Below are 18,573 nucleotides of genomic sequence, written 5' to 3' on the forward strand. Positions count from 1 at the left end.
AAGCAATATGTAATGTATATAATAAGTTTATAAACTGCATAGTATGTTAGAAAAGGATATATGCTACAGAGAAAATAAAAAGTAGAGCAAGATAAGGGAGACTAGACTGTGGGGCATATTGCAGTTAGGATTAGGATTAGGATTAGCTTCATTGATAAGGTAATGTTTATATCAAGGTTTGGAATCAGCATGCGAGGTAACCAAGCATATAGCTGGAGGAAGAGCTATATGCTCTTTGCTCAGAGAGAAAAACGTCATAGGTATGTGTATATATATATATACACACACACACATATATATATATAAAAGAGTGTGTGTTCTGAAATTAAAAATGTAAAAAGGGTTAACTTAGTTGGTATACCACCTTTTTCCTTAATCTCTCCTTTATCACATCTAAAGCACCATACTTTTTACCAAGAGTTCTGCTTCTCAGCTACGGTGGTGACAATAGAAGAATAGTCTCATAATTGTCCATTTACTTGACTTCTAATTATGTATGTAACACCAATTCTATTACCACCAATTATGGTAACTGAAAACAATTAAAAAAATTTTGGTTGTTTGCATTCCCCTTATTTGTGTGTGTGTGTGGCTTTTTGCATAACATATTTGCATACAAGGGCATATAGCCATCACATACTATATTTTCTCCCTTCTACGTACATTCACTATTAATTCTATTCATTGTTGTTCAGTCACTAAGTCATATTTACCCACTTTGCAATCCTATGGACTGCAGCATGCCAGATTTCCTTTTTCTTTACTATTTCCTGGAGTTTGCTCAGATTCATGTCCATTGAGTCAGTGAGGCTGTCCAACCATCTAATCCTCTGTTGCATCCTTCTCCCCTTGCCCTCAGTTTTTCTCAGAATCAGGGTCTTTTCCACTGAGTCAGTTCTTCATATCAGTGGCCAGAATATTGGCATTTCAGCTTCAGCACTGGTTTTCCCAATGAATATTGATTTCCTTTAGGATTGACTGGTTTGATCTCCTTGCTGTCCAAGGGACTCTCAGGAGTCTTCTGCACCACCACAATTTGAAGGCATCAGTTCTTCAGTGCTCTGCCTTCTTCATCCATACACGACTACTGGAATTAATTAATTCTATTAGTTATATAATTATAACTATTAATTCTATAAGCAAGTGTATATTTGGTGCTCATCACCAGTCATATTGACGTCTCTCTCTACATGTGGATTTTCTGAAGTTTGCTATTTAACTCCTCAGGGAGCATGGCAAGAGCATTCTTCCTGTATGCCAATAACACATGTGCTATTCTATACTTGCAAGTCAGCATTGCTGGATATAAAGTCCTTTCCTATATATTAAGCCAATTTTCTCTGGTATAAAATTTTTGTTGTTCAGGCGCCAAGTTGTGTCTGACTCTTTGTGACCCCATGGACCGCAGCATGCAAGGCTTCCCTGTCCCTTACCTCCTGGAGTTTGACCAAGTTCACCCATTGAATTGGTGATGCCATCCAACCATCTCATCCCTTGTGGCCCTCTTCTCTTCCTGCCTTCAATTTTTCCCAGCACTGGTACTACTGTCTAATAGTTTGAAGATAACCTAGTATTATTTCTTATTTACTGCTTTGGTCTAGACAACTAAATACTTTATTTTTAGGGTTGACACTAAAAAGTACCTTTCTGTTGATTGTTCTAGGTTGATATTCATAGGTACACACTACACTTTCAAATTATAGTTAAAGATATTTCATTTTTAATTCAGAAAAGCTTTCTTGAATTATAGTTTTTCATATTCTCCCCCTTGCTTTGGCGTTTTCTTCAGGAATGCATATTACTTATGTGTTGGATTTTCTTTGTCTATCTTCAGTATTGGTTATTTTCTCTTGAATTCTTTTCACCCCATTTCCTTTTTATTTTTATTTATATTAAGACATTATTTACTGTGTTTATTCATCTTTCTCCACTGTATTTTTAGTCCAGTCTTAATTTCTAAAATTATTTCCCCCTTAGTTCTAATTCTTCTTTTAGTTTTGTCTTCCCACTTCTAAGTTTTTCTAATTCCTATTTACATTGCTCTTTAAATCATATATTTATATTTTTGTTTTGAAACAGTAAGTTACAGTTTAAATTTTCTTATGGGATGCCTATCTGGTATGCTTTGGTTATCTATAAGGATGTTATTTTTCTCTATATTCGTTTCTTAGTAATTTTGTATGGGATTTGTTCCTAATACAGTAGATGCTGGTCAATTCTATTTGCAGCTAGTTTTCTTGGACTTGCAGAAGGCATAATCAAGGATCATTTTTTCTTTTCTAGTCTAACAAGTCCCCTGAGTCCTCTATTGTTTTCACATAGTGTGCAAGAATTTGGCGACTTGCTCTCTGAAGCTTTCCAGCTCTGTTTCCCTCTCAATTTTTATCTTGATCTTCTCAGTCTTTTGTCTCCATTGCCCATACCCTATTCAATTTTGATTCCACTCCCATTAATTTCTCTTCACTGTTGAACCCTCTCTTGGAAGGGAGTCTTGCTCAGTGTCAGAGTTTACAGGGCCTAAACTGCTCAATTTCTTTAGACTATGCTGTGGGTCCCTCATATGTCTCTACTTTTGAAGTGGTCAAAACCATTCTCAGCTTTAGATGTTGTTCTGAAGTTGGCCTCCCATGCTTTTCAGTGAGTGCCTGGGTTGAGATTCTATATTCTTTGGTGGTGATGGTGGTTTAGTAGCTAAGTTGTGTCCAACTCTTGTGACCCCATGGACCATAGCCCACCAGGATCCTCTCTCCAAGGGGTTTCCTAGGCAAGAATACTGGAGCAGGTTGCCATTTCCTTCTCCAGGGATCGAACTTGTGTCTCCTACATTGCAGGTATATTCTTTACCACTGAACCACCGTTGAAGCTCTCTATATTCTTTAGGTCACTCCATTTTTTAGTTACTCCATTTATGCTTCCTCCTTCAGAAATTATGACACTAGGAAGTTCTAGAAGTTGGCAGATTTTTTGTCACAAACTTGTACTTTGGGGTTAGAAAGAGTGCTATTTTTGTTATCCATAGGATTTTAGTTTTGCTATCTAGTTCTGTCTATGGGGATTGGGAAATTACTTCAGCTATCTTCCTCTACTGCGTTCCTAGAATCTGCCTCATCTTACCTTTTAAGATTAAAATATATCTGTTTAAGTTTTCACCACATGGAAGATTTGAAAACATTATCTCATTTTTTCCATGGGCTCTTGGAGTCCATAAATTGCCATAAGAATTGTCATAACAATTATCTAGAACAACCTGTAAGATAACAAGCTGTCCTGTTTAGCGGATCACTTTCAGTAATTTTTCTTAGCTGAATTCTTGCTAAGACTCAGACCTTTCAAAAGCTGGAAACTGGGATAAATGCCAAATATTCTTCAGGTGGAGGCAGCAAATCTTCTATTATGTACCCAGAATCATCTTTCTCAAAACTTCTGTCTTTCAGTAGAAAAACATGATCATGATTTTCCTTTCAGTGGTTATCACTGATCCCATCTGGATCTGAGTAAGCTAAAGATATTTTGGTAGGTGGCATATGTCCACATCTTCTAATGGGTCATATACCAGGGTTTCATTTTCAAGTTCCCCACAATCATATGAGAGATGAGATTTTGATATTTTAATATAGCTTTTTAAAGATAATCAATGAATCATCATAGTCAGCCAATTATTTGCTTTTATATTACCCACGCAGTTTTTACTCATGATGTTATTTTTTGGGGGACCAATCAGTCCCAATGTCTGACTTGTCTAAGATACAGACAGTCTTATTAATGAGTCATTGCCTGACACCTGCATGATTCAAGAATGTCTTAAAACAACAGTTATCAGGATTTCCAAATCCAGGAAGAAGATTAAAGGACATTCTTTAAATAGATACAGTCAGTACCGCAGCACCTAATTAAACAGATTTCTCTTAGGGGGTGAAAATGTCATTAAATTGGCTGTGTGCTGCTGTGACTCAATTTATTCAAGTAAATCTGTAAAGCCAAATGAATGTTCAAGCAGTCATGAGCTTTCTAATAATGCGTCTATTTTAAAATTTTTCCCCAGAAATCAACATGAATTTTGCTAGGCAGTGTTCAGAATCCATTACATTCTACTTTCTCAAAAACTCAGAAAACATCAGCACCATTATTGTATCCGTTACTCTGTGCACAATACTAGCTAGTTAGAATTTGTCAGAGTATACCAGAAGTGATTCTTTCAGAAGTGACATGGTTCAAATCTTCAATCCCTTCTCAAATGAAGGGAAATATGGCACTCACAGATTGTTGTGTGATATGTTATAACAAGTATTCTGGAGGGTGATTTGGAATTAGGTATCAAAAAGTCTAAAAGAGAATGTTCCCTTTAATTCAGTAATCCCACTTTCAGGATTTCAGAGTACATGTATTCTGAGGAATCAATGAGAACTGTACACAAAGGTTGTGTGGAAACTATTCTCAGGTGGCTCAATGGTAAAGAATCTATGGCCAAGCAGGAGATGTGGGTTCAACCCTGGGTCAGGAAAATCTGGAGAAAGAAATGGCAACCCACTCCAGTATTCTTGCCTGGGAAATCCCATGGACAGAGGAGTCTGGCAGGCTAAAGTTCATGGAGCCTCAAAGAGTCAGACACAGCTTAGTGACTAAATAGCAATAGCACCATGCTGTTTAGTTGCTAAAGCACTTTTAGATTAGGGGAATCTAGAAACAACCATGTTCTACCACCATTAAGGGAACTGATAAATTATGCAACAGCCATATAGATGGTGGGAATTCATGCAGCCATAAGATACTATGTTTGGGAATACTTGGAACTAGGAAACGGTCATCATGTTTAATTATTTTAAGCAAGTTAAAATTGGTAAATTATGAATTTAAATTTGTTTTATGCACATGGACACTGCATGTGCCCATGTGTTCAGGCAAAGAGAGGAGACAGAGAAAGACAAAGAGAAACACAGAGAAAGAATTTTAGACTCCACATCAGGCTATACAAAATGGTACATTCCTAGATTTCTTTAATTATTTAATGTCCTTCAATCCCCTACTCACTCACTGTCATTCTTAGGGCCTCATTCTACCTTAAGGAACTTAAAAATAATATTGGATTTAATAGTTACAGTATATAGATGTAGGAATCAAGTTATTAATCTACAATAATTATCATTTTTTCAGGGCTCCTCAGCTACAGGCTAGTCCTATCAAGTATGGTCCTTACCATTTGTCTTTCCCTCATTTATCTCTCTGCTTCTGGAAACTTCAGGGATATTTCTCACAGTGATCCTGCACACTGACACACATTTGGAACCTGATAACTATTTTCCAGTCTAGAGATCTTTCTTCACTGCTCCCTAGTTCAGGGGGAAGCACTAAAATTCCCCTGGCTCTTTGCTTCTGACTCTTTCTCTCAGACTCTTCAGGGACCCATTGAATCCTCATAAAGGGAATTAAGCCTTAAAGTCCTCGGCTTTCTCAATGGTTGGGAGGAGGTAAAAGGGAAACCAATTCTCTTTTCTATCGGTGGAAATGGGAAAAAGTGATGTAAGTACACATTTATTTCTTAGTCATCCTGTTACCTGAACAAGCAGAAAAAATTTAAAACCGGGAAGGTATATAACAAAACAATGTTCATCATTGGGTACAAGGATAATGAGTGGCGATTTTATTTACTTCGGTTTTGTTTTTAGTTTTAGCTATTTTCCTGATTTTCTATAATGAGCATGTAGAACTAGATAAAATTATGATCAGAAAAATAAACATTTCATAGTTAAAACAGAAAAAACGTCATCCTAAAATGACTGATAATTGGTCCCACTGAGAAGAATCATCAGGTATATTTGGTATAAAAATATGCTAAATGGACAGGGGCTCTATAACAATCTAGAAAGGTGGGATGGGGAAGGAGATTGGAGGGAGGTTCCAGAGGGAGGGGACATATGTATACCTATTCTTGTTGATGTTTGACAGAAAACAACGCGATTCTGTAAAGCAATTATCCTTCAGTTAAAAATAATAAATTTTTTTAAATGCTGAATTTTTTTATTATTCAAGAATTATTGATGAAGAACCAATGTGACAAGACTAACTGGAACAATAAATATAGAATTCCAAATATTGTATATGAGCAGAGAGAAAGAATATGCAGAGCTACAGAATATGTGAGCTTAAACTGAGAAGATAAAAATGTAGGAATGAGGATGAAGAGACAAGATGGTTGCAAGTGAACAAACCAGTCTTTGATCCTTTTATGAAAAGTCTACCTGCGAACCCTTAAGAGATAGATAGCAAAAAAGGAAAAGAAAGTTGGAAGTAGAGAAGCATCTGTTGGCCTTTTGTCCAGGGCTGTTACCTGAAAAGGAAAAACACTCAAATAATTACTAGACAACAGATTCTGTGCTATCACAGTTTTCCCCTAGCATATTAAGTTAGTAACATATTAATCTCTTTAGGGTTTTCCTTCAAGAAGTACCTCATGAATCATCTTAATTAAGGTTTTTATCAATACCTATCTTGACAATTCATTCATACAGCCAATGGTTTCTGAAGGTCTTGCATGCTCCAAAAGAGTCAGTACAGAATAAGAGAACAGAGAGTAGAGAGCAAAGGAGAAAGATGATTTAAATATGGCAGAAAGGATGGGTGTTTTAGAAGACCTAGAAATGTAGAATAAGAAACATTTTTTTCCTCGTGTTACAAATAGTAAGCAGCCATGATTGGTTTTGAGCAAAGGAATGGAAATGTCCACGTATGGTTCCCAGTAACAAGAATTTAGCAGCAAGAAATACTGGGGCAAAAGTGAAATTAGAAAACACAGTTAAGTGGATATAATGATGTTGGTTTCTGTGTAGAAATAAGGGCCAACCAACTATACCTCCTCTCGTTTTGGTGAATTTAGCACTCCATCTAACACCTTGCAGTCTCAGTTTATAGTTTCCTCACCTCTAAGTATTCCTTCCTCCACCACCTCTCTGCCACCTGCTCACTTACTCGCATTCTAATATTTATCATTACTAAAAGTGGCATCAACCTGTAAGGGTCACCTGTCGCCTCATTGGTCAGCAGGATTGATTCCATTTCTCTGGCTGGATAGGTGGGAGTCCTGCCATCCTTCTCCACTCCAAGCGTGTCCCTTCTGAACGTGAAGTGCGTAATTCTCCTTGGTGAAGAAGACTATTCCCTCATCAAGAATCACTGATCAGCACAGCGCCATGTGGAAAAAAACATGTCAGATCAAGAACTCAGTTCCTCTCACTACTATTTTGTTTGGTTCAGTTTTGTTTCCTCCTAAATGAACACATAATGAGAGAATGCAGACTTTTGACTCTCATTTCCCATGACTCAACTTTTCCTTGGGTTTACAACCAATTCTATTGACTTTGGACCGTAAGTTCAAAGGAAAGAGCTTCAAGACCACAATAAGCTCTCTCATCAGTTTTTGCAATCAGTTCCCCAGAGATGTGGGCTGTATCTCTGTCAGTGATAAATAGATCAAAGTCTCTCATTTTAATTATAATTGATACAAAAAACCATTTTTTTCCCTGCAGTTGTACTAATTCAATTCTGATCACTTAGAGTAAGGTAAAGTGACATTAAGTCTTCCCAGCTAAGTTTAAAATTCTATATTTTTCTGTTCTTAAAATTTCTGTTTCTTTCTCTATCAAGTAAATTTGAAAAGATGTATTTTATTACACGCATGTCAAGACAGACCATGAGTCAAATCTAAATTTCTTTTTAGACTAACACTATAAATCAATAACATCTGTTGATAAGAACTTTCAATGAATATGAAATGTTAAAAAATATTCTTCATTATAAATGACAATTGCGGTCCTATTTGAGAATTGATTGAGGCTCCTTGAATGTGTCTTTCTCTTTTATGTAAGATGAAAAATAAATATATTTTAAATTAGAATGCTTTTCCTATAGGAAATTATCACTGTTTGTGAGAAGTGGGAGACTTTTCTTCAGAATGTTTAAGCTATTTCTTTGTCTAAAATCATAAAAGGGTTGGATGGCAAATTGCAGGATAAAGAGAAGCAATATACAGGCTCAAGAGGCCACTCCAATTTAGTGGGGTTTGCATCTACCTCTCTGACAACCTAGATGGGTAGGATGGGATGGGAGGTGGGAGGGAGGTTCAACAGGGAGGGGATATGTGTATACCTATGGCTGATTTATGTTGTTGTATGGCAGAAATCAACACAATATTGTAAAGCAATTATTCTGCAATTAAAAATAAATAAATCATAAAATAAAATAAAATAATTCAAATCTGTATAAACATTTGAATAAAGAGGTGTTTGGGGTTTGTTAGGACTGCAGCCTGGAAGACACAGATTCAAGAAGTATTTGAACTGTGTTGCATTGGACTACAAAATGGGGGAGGTTTATACAGGCAAAAACTGCAAAGCCACAGTTAGTTACATGAATTGTGCATCAAGAATTATGATTGGAGCTGGCAAAAAAGTGAGGGTTCTCAATGTCCACCTGACTCAGTTTTTGTATACCTGAACAGTGATTACTCAATTCTAATTTCCATTTGTCATCAATAATGATATCAGTGAACATTTATTTGCTCTGTACTTACTGTATACCAAAGTTCTGAGTACCTTTTGCTCATTAACTGACAAGAGGACAAAAGAAGTTACATGACTTCTTGAGATCTGGAAGCTTGTATACAGAAGAGGCTGGATTGGAACTCATCTTTTCAACAGCAAAACTCTTTCATTGCATTATGATGTCTTCCAGGAAAAAAAAAAAATCTGCTAACTGATGGTAAAGAGCAACATTTTTATATTACTTAAAAGCACCTTAATCAAATTTTTTTCATTCTCTGATTTTTGTCTTTTGAGATTTCTACTCAGGAGATGCTAGTCAGCTCAAAGCTTTCTCAGCCCCTCTCTAAGGGACTTTCAAGGCTATTTTACAAGCAGAAGTTGTAACTGTCTCAGACTTTTCTATTTACCAAACCCATTGACACCAATAACCTGGATTACTGGTCAACATAATTCAGAGGAAGAGAAGATGAGAGTAAAAAAAATATTTATTCTGTGAGACAAAAGCAAAGTACTGATAAATAAACAACTCAGAGAATAATAATGAAGTTGCCTTCCACTATAAAAGCTACTGATCCTATTTTTAACAATTGCCTTTTTTTCTATACATGGGCTTTCCTGGTGTCTCAGATGGTAAAGCGTCTGCCTACAATGTGGGAGAATCCGGGTTCAATCCCTGGGTTGGGAAGATCCCCTGGAGAAGGAAATGGCAAACCACTCCAGTACTCTTGCTTGGAAAAATCCCATGGATGGAGGATCCTAGTAGGCTATAGTCCATGTGGTTGAAAAGAGTCGAACACAACTGAATGACTTCACTTTCACTTTTTTCTATACATATCAGAATTAATCCTACAGAAAGTTTAGTATTTCATGATCTTTCTGATTTTCTTATCAGTCGCATTTCAGCTGTACTGTGTAAACAAATTTAGGCTCTCCCCGATATCTGATGGAACTTTCATTTTACTTTTTAAAACCATTAAAACTGAAATGCTAATCACCATCCAACCTTCTATGCCTACTCCTCAAATCCCCTGCCATGAAACAAAATCCAGCAGATCTCACTGAAGTTGAATTCCCTTACATGCTAAAAAATAAAATATGGTGTCTAAATGTTGTTGCCAAAATAACACTTAGTTTTGTACTTGCCAGGGCACCATACATAAGCTGGAAATGCCCAGATAAAGCATATGATGGAAAAGACTGAGAGATTTGAAATGGAAAGACTTCAGTTGTGGAACTGCTTCTGGCTGATACCAATCTGTACAAAAAAGTCACCATTCTGAGACTCAGATTTCTCATTTGTAAAATGTTAATAATGATATGCATGTGGTAAGGTTGTGGTGAAGATTAACTAGATAATATACACGCTTCACTACTCTCCTCCATCCAACAGAAACTAGCCCACTGGTCTTGGTGCTACATTTCCTTCCAACCCACTGATAAGCCTTCCCTCTCCAGGGAAGTGAGGACAAAGTTCGGAGCTGCACTTAACCTTGTGCCCACACTAGGTCAACAGTAGCCTGCCTCTGCCACTCACACCTAGTGGTCTTCAGGATCCCCATCAAGTTAACTCAGAATTCTGAGACTTCAGACAAAAACTAGAAATTCTGTAAAAGTGGTATTATGCAAAGGAGAGAGGAAAGGGAAGAGCAATGTGACATTTATGTAATAAATGTGTGTGAGCAGAGAGGTTACGCAGGTGCCACCTTAAAGGAATAAAGACTTAAGGATATGGTTTTTATATCTTACTAGTATCCTTCATTGGTTGTCTGGATATCAACTTTATTTTTTTTTAATAAACAGGAATGAAGAGAGCATAATTTATGCAAAGTGTCCCCAAGTTCTCTGTTTCCATTGAAAGACTGCTGTGCAGGGATGAAGAAACACAGATATTCCTAGACTTTGGAATATCATATATTTAGAGTGCCAACAACTATTTGATTGAAAGCAGGAGGAGAAGGGGATGACAGAGGATGAGATGGTTAGATGGTATCACTGACTCAATGGACATGAGTTTGAGCAAGCTCTGGGAGTTGGTGGTGGGTTACAAAGACGAGTGTCTACTTCTCACTCATGTACTGGGTGGTAGTGAAATATCTTTGACTGTGTCTCATATCTCCTTTATTCCAGGATCCAGACTGAAGGGAGTAGCTCTGTCTCATTTGCACGGCAGAGGTGAAAGGGTAAAGGTGGAACCACATATAGCTCTTAAGGCTTTGGCTGGGACTTAGGGTACAATGCCCCAGTCACATTTCTTTGGCTAAAGCAAGCCATGTGCTCAAGCCTATTTTTAGAAGAGTGTGTGTTTGTGTTCAACTGCTCAGTCATGTCTGATTCTTTGTGACTCTATGGACTGTATAGCCTGCCAGACTCCTCTGTCCATGGAATTTTCCAAGTAAGAATACTGGAGTGGGTTGCCATTTCCTTCTCCAGAGGATCTTTCTGACCATGGATTGGACCTCTGTATCCTGCATTGGCAGGCAGATTCTATATCACTGAGCCACCTAGGAAGCCCCATTTTTATACGTAGAGGGACTATAATTGTTTTATAGGGAACAGAGAGGAAAACAGGACACAAACATGCACAGAGAGGAAGCATTAGAGGTGAAATTAAAGCTGAGATTCTTCTGATCCTTAAGTGCAGTACTGTTATACCCAGCATGCTCCAGTGGTGAATGGACACAGTTGGCACTGAAAACTCACCTACTGATGAGCAAATGAAGGAAAGAAGAATGTCATCCACACAGTTTCTCCTTCCTCATGTGAGGATTCTCCTGGATAATCACTGAGATTTTGATCACCAGAAATCTTAAAATGTCTACACACAACTCATAACTGTGTCGGACTGGGCCAAGGAGACTGGGACAGATGCCAAACGTATACCAAACAGAATCTAACAGAAACACAGTGACGGGAGAGTTTGTCTACAGGATGATAAGCACCACGACACTTCAAGAGCAGTCTTTGAATAAAAGGTAAAGATGAACAATTGTTACCAGTAGGACACTGAGAATGATAGACATGAGGTTCATCATGACTAAAGGTTCTGATTCTGATGCCTGAACAGATATGCTCACAAGAATGAGTGAAAGATTCGGCTTTAAAGGGAAAGAAAGTGAAAGAGAAAGTTGCTCCATGGTATCCAACTCTTTGCGACCCCATGGACTATAGAGTCCATGGAATTATCCAGATCAGAATACTGGAGTGGGTAGATGTTCCCTTCTTCAGGGGAATCTTCCCAACCCAAGGATCAAATCCAGGTCTCCTGCAGTGCAGGTGGATTCTTTACCAGATGAGCCACTAGGGAAGCCCAAGAATACTGGAGTGGGGTAGCCTACCCCTTCTCTAGCAGATCTTCCCAACCCAGGAATCGAACCGGGTCTCCTGCATTGTGGGCAGATTCTTTACCAGCTGAGCTACCAGGGAATTCCAATTTTAAAGTGGACTGTCAATAACATGAACCTATGCACATTGAAATGAGAAGATTCTTGCTTCTTGGAAGAAAATTTATGACAAACACAGACAATATACTAAAAAGCAGAGACAGCACTTTGTCAGCAAAGGTCTGCATAGTCAAAGCTATGGTTTTTCCAGTAGTCATATATGGATGTGAGAGTTGGGCCCCAAATAAGACTGAGTGCCAAAGAATTGATGCTTTTGAAGTGTGGTGTTGGAGAAGACTCTCAAGGGTCACTTGGATAGCAAGGAGATCAAAACAGTTAATCCTAAAGGAAATCAACCCTGAACATTCATTGGAAGGACTGATGCTAAAACTTAAGCTCCAATACTTTGGCCACCTGATGCAAAGAGCCAACTCACTGGAAAAGACACTGATGCTGCTAAAGACTGAAGGGAAAAGAAGGGGGCAGCAGAGGATGAGATGGTTAGAATGCATTGCCGACTCAATGGATGTTAATTTGAGCAAACTCCAGGAGACAGCAAAGGACAGGGAAGCCTAATGAGCTGCAGTCCACGGGGTTGCAAAGAATTGGACATGACATAGCAATTGAACAACAACAATGCAGCTTGAAATTCACAGATCTTCATTTCAATTCAGTTTTTCCCCCACCCAACTGCCTTCTTAGTCATTCAGCAAGTACTTATTGTGAGTCAGTTAGATGCCAGAAATGATTTAAGGTACAGAGGATACAAATTGAAAAAGGAATAAAAATTTCCTCTTCACATGAACCTTCTTTGCTAGTGCAATAAACATAATGATTTCTCTCTCTGCATATGTAAGAAAATAAAATATGTGGACTGTCAGATGGTAATAAATTCTACATAAAAAATGAAGAAAGGGAATAAGCAATCTCAGAGGAAGAGATTGGTAGTGGGAATTGTAATTTAATAGGATAATTTGAGAAGATAACCCTTGAACAGTACACAGTGAGGAAGCAAACCAGGCAGATCCGGGTAAGAGTGTTCCAAGCAGAGTAAACAGTTGGTGCAGAACCTTGAAGTGGGACAGTATACAGCAGGTCTGAGAAAAAGTGAGCAGCCAGTATGGCTGGAACTGAGTCAGCAAAGAATAAAAGGAAAAAATTAGGTCAGAAAAGGTAATGGAAGGGAGAGCAAACCATGTAATACTGCAAGTCATTATAAGTACTCTGACTTTTCCTCTAAGATGGGAAAATCATTAGAGATTTTTCACAGAGTAGTGTTATCATCTCACTTAAAATGTCAAATGATCATTCTGGTTTTGTTTGCAAGGAGAGAAACAGGGAGACCAATTAGGTGGCTATTTCAATAATCTAGATGAGAGATAGTAATAACTTGTACCAGTTTGGCAGTGGTCAAGATGGGAAAAATGAAGCTTTCTTGATGTATTTTGAAGGTAGAGATGATATAACTTACTGATAGGTTGGATATAAGAGAACAAGAGGAATCAAGGAAGTTTCAAGATTTAACGTCAGCAACTAGAAAGATGGTGTTACCATTACAGAGATAAGAAAGACTATCAGAGTATGAGATTTGATAGAAAAATAAGAAATTTTATTTCCAGCAGGTTAATAATAAAATGACTATGTGATAATCAAATGATAATTTTAATTAGGAAGTAACGATACAATTTTTGAATTCAGAAAAGAGGTGTAACTGAAGATAAAATTTGAGAGTCAGAATACAAATGCTTTAAAGCTATGAGATTGAAGGCAGTCATTAAGAGAATAACAACAGAGGGAAAGACCAATCTTTCCAGTTCAGAAGGATGAAAAGAAACCAGAAAAAGAGATTCATAGCCAGTCAGCAGAGTAGGTGAAATAAGAGATCCTGAGATAATTGTTGCCCTAAAGTCTAAACAAAGGCAATTTTGGTGGAGATGTATAACACTGACTGAAGTGAGTTGAAGAGGAAATGGAGTAGAATCTATTTCCAAGTGTAAGATTAACCTTAGGAAGATGACCAGTTTCAGTTCAGTACAGTTCAGTAGCTCAGTTGTGTCCGACTCTTTGCAGCCCCATGAACTGCAGCACGCCAGGCCTCCCTGTCCATCACCAGCTCCCAGAGTTCACTCAAACTCATGTCCATCAAGTCGGTGATGCCATTCAGCCATCTTCCTCTGTCATCCCCTTCTCCTCCTGCTCCCGTTACAAAAGGGAAAGTAGTGTTATAAGCAGGAGCACAGATGCAGACAGAAATAGAGACAGGATGGTGGAATTGTGTGCAAGTTTTCTTCAGACATTTCATTTCTAGAGAAAATAGTAACCATTCCCATGAGCCAATAGTGGGTTTTAAGGATAAAACAAGACAATAAGCCCCAGATAGAGTCACTTGTGCTAAGCCCCACATCACCAAACCAAGACTTACCCATAGTTTCAGCTCTCCCAGAAATGGAATCTTTAATCAATCAATTAGGAATTGCCTGATTGGTATTAGTTCAGTGATCTACATTATAGACCTCTGCCATCCTTAAAGGAAAGTTGAGATGATCAACTTGTTTTTTTCCCCAGTGTAACTTCTTCATTCCTGCTCCCTTTTTCCTATAAAAGCCTTTTATTTTGTACAGAAATTCAAGAATTCCTATCTGCTAGATTGGATGCTGTCTGATTTGAATCACTTTTTTCTTAAACTCTTAAAATTTTTAATACACCTCAGTGTATCACTTAACAGGTTGAAATAGTCACCTAGAATAGAGCAAGAGAATGAATGAGCTGCTAGGTGCATTGTTGCTGGAATCATGTTGCTGGGCTTTGCTTAAGCACAGACATGAGTATGATTTTTATGAAAACAAAGTAAGACAAATCAGCAAGGATATGTATTTTTCTCTAGCTCTGTTCTACTGTGTGGGAGCAGAAAAGAGTAGGCAGAAATTTGGATTTAATTACAGCTGGGGTTTTGCCAGATATAGATGATAGAGACAGTGCCAAGGGAGTTAGGGGAGAATGCAGGGCCATATCATGATGGACGAGGGAATCTAAGCTTCATGAAAAGGAAAGCAAGAAGGCATAAGTGGCAATAATGTGGAAGTTTCAGCAGACTGTAGCTCCTGGAGACATGGTGGTCAGAAAATTAAATGTTTGAACTTGAGATTATGTGGATGCATTTTAGCATATGGTAGTAATAATAATAATGAGTGTGAAGGAAAAGAGTGAAAGAACCAGCTTAAAACAAAATATTTTTAAAAACTAAGATCATGGCATCCAGCCTCATTACTTCGTGGCAAATAGAAGGGGAAGAGGTGGAAATAGTGACAGATTTCCTTTTCTTGGACTCTAAAATTACTGCAGATATTGACTGCAGCCTTGAAATCACAAGACAGTTACTTCTTGGAAAGAAAGCCATGGCAAACCTAGATAGTGTGTTGAAAGGCAGAGGCATTACTCTGACGACAAAGGTCCACATAGCCAAGGCTATGGTCTTCCCAGCGGTCACGTATGGTTGTGAGAGTTGGACTGTAAAGAAGGCAGAGGACCAAAGAACTGATGCCTTTGAACTGCGGTGTTGGAGAGTACTGAGAGTCCCTTGGACAGCAAGGAGATCAAACCAGTCAGTCTTAAGGGAAATCAACCCGAAACACTCATTGGAAGGACTGATGCTGAAGCTGAAGCTCCAGTATTTTGGTCATCTGATGAGAAGAGCCAACTCATTGGAAAAGGCCCTTTTGCTGGCAAAGACTGAGGGCAGAAGGAGAAGAGGGAATCAGAGGATGAGATGACTGGATGGAATCACCAATGCAATGGGCATGAACTTGGGCAAGCTTCAGGAGACAGTGAGGGTCAGGGAGGCCTGGCAGGCTGCAGTCCATGGAGTTGCAATCAGACATGACTGGGTGACTGAACAACAACAGTAACAAAGTCACCAGTATGACCTTGGGATTAAACAGGTGAGCAAGAGAGATAAATCACTGCAACAGAGAATGTCAAGGACCTGAGAGACTAATGGATTGAAAGGATCATATATAAATGGACACTAAAATCACCAGAAACTGGAATGCCCTGGCTGTCCAGTGGTTAGGACTCTGCTTCCACTGCCAGGCCCTGGGTTTGATCCTTGGTTGAGGATGTAAGATCCTGCAAGCAGTGTGGCATGGGGAAAAAAAATCACTAAAAATGATGGCAAGAATAAAATGAGAAAGAGTTAACTGAGCCAGGAACTAAAAGCTTAAAGCAATGAGAGGGAGTATTCTAGGGGTCTGTAGATGATTAGAACGAGGAGAGAGAGTGGACATTATAGTCTGATGACATGTGGTATAAAGTGTGCATGGATGTGTGTGGGAGGGGGCAGGGAAGAGGAAAGGAAAATGCTCTAAAGAGGCTAAGAGGAGCAAAGGGTACACCAACATCTCCCAGAGACCATTGGCAAGAGGGTTTGTGATGGAAAATATCCACCACTTAGAGCTTCTACTCAGCTTTATCCTGGTGATTCAGATGGTAAAGAATCTGCCTGCAACGCAAGAGACCCAGGTTCAATCCTTGGGGTGGGAAGATCCCAACCCAATGGCTACCCACTCTAGTTTTCTTGCCTGGGGAATTCCACGGACAGAGGAGTCTGGCAGGTTACAATTCATAGGGTTGCAAAGAGTTGGACACAACTGAGCAGATGAACACTTTCATAGGTGGGTTCTACAGGGGAAACAATAAACTTAGGGTGACTAAGTTTTTAGTCAAAGCACGACAGCAAAGGGGACATTTAGTGAAGAGTCAGAAGATATCAGGAAATCTGCTCATGATTGACCTTGTATTTCAAAATACACAGCTTTAGGAATTTAGGGTTTTAGGAATGGAGGGCATAGGAGGGAGCTGGGGATAAAATGCAAATGCAAGCAGCACTAGTGTCCACAGGAAGGAGGAAGAAGTCTGAGAGGCCTGGTCAGTCCAGAGAGGACCTCACCTCTCCTTTACTTCCACATCAACACACAACCAGGCCCGGCCTTTCCCCCCTCACGGATACTCACAGATTCATCATTACTACCTGCCTCAGCACCACCAGAGTTGAGCTCGTTGTGATGTTTATTTCTGCTTCCCATCATTCAGAGCGACTTAGTGCTCCCAAGTCATCCTTTATCCTTGAGATTCTCATCCCCTTACCGCTCCATACAGACTTCTCCCAACCCATCACACACTCTACCTCCATTCCAGAAGAACAATCTGGGTGTGAATCATCACTGACTCATGGACCAGCTCGTGTCACCAGCAGTGCTCGCCTTAAGTCACAGTGACCTTTCCTGACCACCTGTACTGGCAGCACAGTGGGGACCGCAGTTCCTGGACAATGTGCAGTGATGGGGTGGTGACTGAACACTGCTTCTTGTCCCTGGGAGTGAAAGGGACAGTGAAGCCAAGAACAGAGTCTTACTGCCACATTTTTCTTCACTCAATTGGGAAATGTATCTGAAAATTACTATAAAACTTCCTATTTTTAAGAGGTGATTTTGTTTTTGTTTTTTTTCAGAGAGTCAAGGACTTTTTAAAGACATTAAAGGATTTACTGCTACTGCTGCTGCTGCTAAGTCGCTTCAGTCGTGTCTGACTCTGTGTGACCCCATGGATGGCAGCCCACCAGGCTCCTCTGTCCCTGGGATTCTCCAGGCAAGAATACTGGAGTGGGTTGCAATTTCCTTCTCCAATGCATGTGTGCATGCTAAGCCACTTCAGTCATGTCCGACTGTGCGACCCTATGGACAGCAGCCCACCAGGCTTCTCTGTCCGCAGGATTCTCTAGGCAAGAATACTGGAGTGAGTTGCCATTTCCTTCTCCAAAAGGATTTACTACTTTTACTCATATAGAATAAAATACAGAAATTCTGAAGTACTTCCTTTAGAAACATTCTGGTTGGACGAAGAGTTTCCATTTTTAAGAGTGATAAGACTAGGTCATCTTAAATCCTTTTTAACACAAAGTATTTATTAATCCATAAGATCTGAACAATTTAAATACTGTTTTGATTGAGGTAGCATGCATGCATGATTAGCCACTTGTCTTCTGGGACTTTTTGTGACCTCATGGACTGTCAGCCCTACAGGCTCCTCTGTCCATGGGATTTCTCAGGCAAGAATACTGGAGTGGGTTGCCATGCCCTTCTCCAGAGATCTTCCTGACCCAGGATTGAACCCAAGTCTCCTGCGTCTCCTGCACTGCAGGCCGACTCTTTGCTGCTGAGCCCCTGGGGAAGCCTGATTGAGGTAGCAAGTCAGCCAAATGCCTTTACAGTGTTCCCGACTGCTATGAACTTAATTGTATCCCTTCAAATTCATACACTGACTCTTGAACCCCCAAAGTGACTATATCTGGAGAGGAGGTCTTTAGGAGGTGATTAAGGTCATAGGACTGTGGCCTCTTAAGAAGAGAAAGAGGAATTTCTCTTTCTCTCTTTACCATGTGAGGACACTGAGAGGGCAACCAGCAGCAAGCCCTTACAGACACTGCCTCTGCGGGTATCTTAATCTTGGACTTGCCATCCCCAGAACCACGAGGAAATTTCACTTGTTTAAGCTGTTCAGCCTGTGGGATTTTGTAACGGCAGCCTGAGAAAATTAAGACACTCACCTGCCTACCTTTCTAGGATTGATGTTTATTCCCAAAGGAAAAATTGATTCACATCTCA

This window comes from Ovis aries, chromosome 22, assembly GCF_016772045.2.
Source record: "Ovis aries strain OAR_USU_Benz2616 breed Rambouillet chromosome 22, ARS-UI_Ramb_v3.0, whole genome shotgun sequence".
Lineage (NCBI taxonomy): Eukaryota > Metazoa > Chordata > Mammalia > Artiodactyla > Bovidae > Ovis > Ovis aries.